Here is a 6493-nt window from a genome sequence, read left to right on the forward strand (position 1 = left end):
GACACAATGCTCACCACTGCCGTCGACACCCCCACCACAATTGCTACAATTCCTACAACACTACCACCAGTACCATTCATTCAATTACTAACAATACCATCCGCACACCGACGACAACACCACAAGATTTGCACAGACTATTGCAATCAATATTCTGTAAGATAGCAGGGTAAAAGAGTCAGACTGGATGCTATATATGTTTCTACTTGAGAGCTTTCGGAGTAGCTGATGTGGAAGGAAGAGGAGAAGAGGAGGAGAGGAGAGAGTGTCTGTAGTCGATTGAGAGGGAGGAAGCGCGAGAGGAGAGAGAGAGAGAGAGAGGGGCGGTGGAATGAAAACACCTTAAAACATGTGTCCAGTGTGGAAGACGGCTACCAAACGCCCTACAGTAAGAGATGGCCAGTGTGGAAGGAAAGGGAATTTCCGAAACTGCTACTATTAGGAGATAACTTTGTGTAGAAGGATTTTGAAAGCCCCTCCTCCTCCTTCCCGTAATATCTGAGATGAACAATGTAGAAAGGAGCAAACTCTGATTGTCAGAGATATTTAATGTAGAGGTATATAACCCCACCCCACCCTCTACTATTAGAGATAACCTGGTCAGGGGTATGCAGCCCCTGACTATCAGAGATATCCGGTGGAGGAGTGTGTAAGACCCTACTACTGGCATTATCGAGAATAGAAGGAGTCTTGCAAGTCCCTACTGTTAGTTAGATATGTCTAGAGAGGAAGAAGTTGGTAAGCCCCTTGTCAGAGATATCTAGAATAGGAGTATGTAAATCCCTACTGTTTGAGATATCCAGTGTGGAAGGAATCTGTAAGCTCCCTACTGTCAGAGATACATAAAGTGAAAGGTGTCTGTATGTCCTTATTAACAAAGATATGTAGAGTGGAAGGAATCTATAAGCCCCTAATATCAGAAATATTTAATGAGGAAGGAATCTGTAAGTCCCCTAATATCAGAAATATCTTAATGAGGAAGAAATCTGTAAGCCCCTACTATCAGAGATACCCACAGTGAAAGGAGTTTGTATGTCCAGTGGAAGGAATCTGTAAGCCCCTAATATTAGAAATATTTAATGAGGAAGGAATCTGTAAGCTCCCTAATATCAGAAATATTTAGTGAGGAAGAAATCTGTAAGCCCCTACTATCAGAGATACCCACAATGAAAGGAGTTTGTATGTCCAGTGGAAGGAATCTGTAAGCCCCTAATATCAAAAATATTTAATGAGGAAGGAATCTGTAATCCCCTAATATCAGAAATATCTTAGTGAGGAAGAAATCTGTAAGCCCCTACTGAGAAAGGTATCCTGCGAAATAGAAATGACCTTTCCATCTAGTCTTTTGTGGTACCCTTAACATGCTTTGTCATTCTTGTAAAAATACAATGACAATGAATTGTATTGAACAGATTTGAAAACTGAATTAAAATAAACAAATAAAAAAAAAACTGGATACTGATACAATCACAATATAAAACAATGACGATATAATATAATAGTAAAACAGTCTCGGCCATTGAAAAAAGAAAAAATACTACGAGGTCATACTGGGATCAATTAAGTAAACATTAGATTGACTTAGTTTATTTCCATTTAGAAATGGCCCATGGTGTCCTGCTTGAGGGTTTTATATATAAACCATCTGTTATATCTCATGTAGAGAGCAGCAGTAGTAGTAGTGGTGGTGGTGGTGGTGAGAGAGAGGTAGGACGAGTCAAGTTGTTAGTAATTCATAATTGTACAACTCTCCATGAATAATAAGCCTTTTCCTGCTAATTTTATATTCATTATTGTTATGCTTGTGGATGGTCATATTTGGCCAATTAAACACACACTTGGTCTTCACTTCAGCATTATTATTGTTGTCGCTGTTATTGTTATCAATAACATTAATGTGCTAACTTTTTGCTTTTGTACGTACCTGATGTGTGTGTCACACTTACTTCAAGGAAGTGGCAAAGCGAGGGAGAGGAGGACAGAGAGGAAGTAAAAGGGGGAGAGTGAGAGAGAAAGAGAGAGAGTGAAAGAGATAGTGAGTGGTGACGGCGTTCGTTTTGTGTTTTTAAAAATTTTAGAGAGGAAGTAAGAGAAGAAGAAAGAGTGAGAGAGAGAGAGAAAAAGAGAGAGTGAGTTCATTTTATGTTTTTAAATGTTTATCACATCGCAAGGGAAGTAGATACATAGATACATATACACATTGATTAATCAAAAGCGGGAGAGAAGAGGGACAGAAAGGAAGTGAAAAAGAAAGAGAGAAAGGAAGAGAGGCAGTAGATACATAAATCCAAAGAAAAGTTCATACATAGATACATAGACACAGCAAATATCAGATGTCAATTTCACTTTTCATTACCACACGAGGATAAAATTAACTCACAAATGGCTGACTACTCCACAGACATGCATAACATTAACATAGTTCTCAGGGAGATTCAGCCTCACACAGAATATGACAAGGCTGGCCCCTTTGAATTACAGCTACAACTCGAGACATATATATGAATGTATTTGTGTGTGTGTGTGTATAGTTTAGGTTAGTTAAAACATGTTTGCAATAATTAAGCGTCACTTAATTACATAGAGGAGTTGGAGTCAGTAAAATAGACACAATCACTTAATTGCATGGAGGAGTCGGAGTCAAAGGTGCCAATAGTAGAGGAGTCAGAGTCGAAGTTTTTTGTTTCGGCTCCACAACCCTGGTTCTGAGTTCTTATTCTGCAGAAGTTGGCTTTGCTTTTCATCCTTCCAGGGTTGCTAAAATAAAGAACCAGTCGAATACTGAGATTGATGTCCCTGACTTGTCCCCCTCCCTTCAAAAATTGTTGGTCTTGTGTCAAAATTAGAAGGAATTTATCTTTATTGGTCAAATAGTTAGCCATTTAACCAATTAACTGCTTAACAAACCAGATTAATTGATTAACTTAATGAGTCATCAAACAATTGGTTAGTTAATTGGTTAAATAATTAACTAAGTTATCTAACAATGGTTTCAAATTTTGGCATATGGCCAGCAATTTAAGGGAAGTGGGTAGTTAATTACATCAAGCTAGAAAGCTGCACCAAACTCCACTCTGATTTGGCATGGTTTTCTACGGCTGGATACCCTTCCTAACGCCAACCACTCCAACAGTGTAATGACTGCTTTTACGTGCCACTGGCACGGGTGCCATTTGCATGACACCAGGGTGTGTTTACATGCCACTGGCATAGGTACCAATTTGTGTGACACCGATATCTACCACGACTGTGATTTTATTTGGCTTGATGGGTCTTCTGCTCAAGCACGACATAATGCCAAAGGTTTTGGTCATTGCCTCTGTAAGGCCCAACACACACACATACACACACACACACACACACACATATATATATATAAGAAAGAGCATCAATAATAGGCTTTACACATTTATTTATGCATCATGGCTTTACAGCTGTTTCTGATAGGTGTGTTCATAGTTCTGTTTACTCAATTAGTCAGTTGATCAATTGGAGAAAGTGAATGACCTTGATAAATACTATCGTCTTCAGAGTCTGTGTGTGTGTGTGTGAGTGGATTGTCTACCTGGACTTTCGTCTACTCTCCTACACCTGGACTCCTACACTTCGACTGGACCTCTCCTACCCATGAATTACACTGGACTCTTCCTTTGATGATGTATGATATATATATATATATATATATATATATGATGGTGTTGGGTATGTTGTATCCTTTTATATAGCCTCATAGCTTAGTGGTCCAACAAACAGTGATTGATGTGCCAGACCAGAATAATACTAGGATTAATATAATCAAGATTATACATATGTCAATGTATATATACATACATGTATGTATGTATCTAAGTAGTTGTATGTATGTATATATATATATATATATATATATATATATATATATATATATATATATATATGCGTGTGTGCATGTTTGTGTGTATGAACACATACATACATTTTGTGTGTGTGTGTGTGTGTGAAGCACCTCATCCACAACCACCACCACCAATAACAACAACAGTAGCAACACACACTAAAATATTTTCCACTTACCCAACGACAAAAGTATTATTAACGGTCATCAGCCAAGTGACATTATCATTAAGACAAAACAAGCATCACCATTATGATTGTTCCATCAGCCAATATCATCACCACCACCATCATCATCATCATCATCATCATTATTATTATTATTATTATGATAAGAACGGCACTGAATGACAACGTTGAGGAAGAGATGGAAAACGAAGGAAGTGATAGAAGGAGGAGGCGGAGGAGGGGGAGGAGGAGGAACAGTAGTAAGAGGTAGGCAGGCTGACAGAGGGGGCATCAAAGCCAGACTTGTTAACCAATATTATACAGAGGTATTAAAGACAAAAGCAGCAAGTAGTATCAGCATTTATGTTGTTGTTGTTGCTACTGTTGCTGTTATAGTTGTTCATGCTGTCATATCTCTCTCTCTCTCTCTCTCTCTCTCTCTCTCTCGTGTTATTGATTTACTCAACCGTGTCAGCATAGTTTTTTTTGCAGATCAATTTATCTTGACATATATCTTCCAGGCTAAATGTCACAGCATTATGATAGACTTGGCAGCAACAGACAAAGACGGACGTTAGAAGATGTTAACAAAAAAAATAACAAACAGACGTAGCATTGTAGCATTCGCCTCTTATGTCTGTAATTACTACACACACACACACACACACAGACACACACACACACACACAGAGGCAGCCACTCTTGGCTAGTTAGACGTCCTCACGCCTGTTGAGTCTCGTGAACAATGCCTAAGTTAATGTCTATGTTAGAGGTGTTGGAAGTGGTGGTGGTGGTGATGGTTGTTGATTGTAATGATGGGGGGTGATGATGATGATGGTGATGATAGTGTGTGTGGAGATGGTGGCGGTGATGATGATGATGGTCCGTTAGTGGCGAGATGATGATGATGGTGGAGGTGACATTGGTGATGAGATTTGTGATGGTGGTGGTAGTGGTGGAGATAATGATGATGGCGGTGTTGATGACGACGATGATGGTGGTGGTGGTGGTGGTGGTAGTAATGGTGATGATGTTGAGAATGATGTTAAGGGAATTGATGATGATGATGATATAATGATGATGATGATGACGATGGTGGCAATAATAACGACAACGATGATGATGATGATGATGATGGTAGCAATAATAATGATGACGATAACGATGATGACGGTGATGATGATAATGATGATGATGACAATCGTGACAACGATGATGATGATGATGATGATGATGAGAATGGTGGCTATAATAATGATGACGACGACGATGACAATGATGACGATGATGATGACGATGATGATGATGAGAATGGTAGCAACGATAATGATGATTGACGGTGATGATGATGAGAATGGTGGCTATAATAATAATGATGATGATGATGACGACGACGACGACATCGACGATGATGATGATGATGACAATCGTGACAAGGATGATGATGACAGTCACAATGATTAAGATGATGACTATGATGGCGGTTACAGAGACGACTATAACAGTGCTGATGCTGATGATGATGATGATGATGATGATGCTGATGATGATGATGGCGATGACAATGATGATAAAGATGAAACATTTACAAACAGCAAATCCGTTTTTTTGCCAGTCTCAGGGCAAAGTCTCAGATACGCTGTGTATCATCATCGTCATCTTTGATGTTGTTGTCATTGTTGCCGTCATCAGATTAACAATCACATTTCCCTGAACGTATGTATGTGTCTGACAGAATTTATCAAGGCCCATTTATTTATTTATTTATTTATTTATTTATTTTTTCAGCCAAGTGCCCTTTCCTGTCACCTGCCTCCACCTGTTTTTCAAGCAAAAAGGCATTCTCTTTCCCCCACACCCCACCGGGGCCCCAGCCAACGTTTCCATAATAAAAGATCAGAAACGAAAGATGCTGCTTGTATGAATAGTGGCGCTCGTTTTACTGCTGTTGCGCAATGTCAGGACAAGGAGAGAGACACATGCACACCCACGCATACGTGCATAAGGTCGCATTAGCATCAAAGCTGAAATTGCGAGACAAACACTCAGATTCACTCGCAATAAATACACACACACACGCACATAGACACATATACACACACACATACGCCCACACGCACATACACAAACTTACACACACATACACAAACTTATACATACAAACATATACAAACTTACACACGCCCACACACACATACACAAACTTATACACACGCCCACACACACATACACAAACTTATACACACACACACATATACAAACTTACACACGACCACACACATACACAAACTTATACACACGCCCCCACACACACACACATACACAAACTTACACATGACCACACACATACACAAACTTACACACACGCCCACACACACATACACAAACTTATACACACACACACACATATACACACACATACACAAACTTACACACAACCACACACACATAC

General features: G+C 39.3%; 1 long non-coding RNA gene across 1 annotated transcript in view; it reads right to left on the reverse strand.

Moving 5' to 3' along the window:
• Positions 1 to 6493, reverse strand: part of LOC106875034 (uncharacterized) — a 43842-nt gene that overhangs the window by 9368 nt on the left and 27981 nt on the right. The window lies entirely within an intron of this gene.

Source organism: Octopus bimaculoides, chromosome 14 (assembly GCF_001194135.2).
Source record: "Octopus bimaculoides isolate UCB-OBI-ISO-001 chromosome 14, ASM119413v2, whole genome shotgun sequence".
Taxonomy (NCBI): domain Eukaryota; kingdom Metazoa; phylum Mollusca; class Cephalopoda; order Octopoda; family Octopodidae; genus Octopus; species Octopus bimaculoides.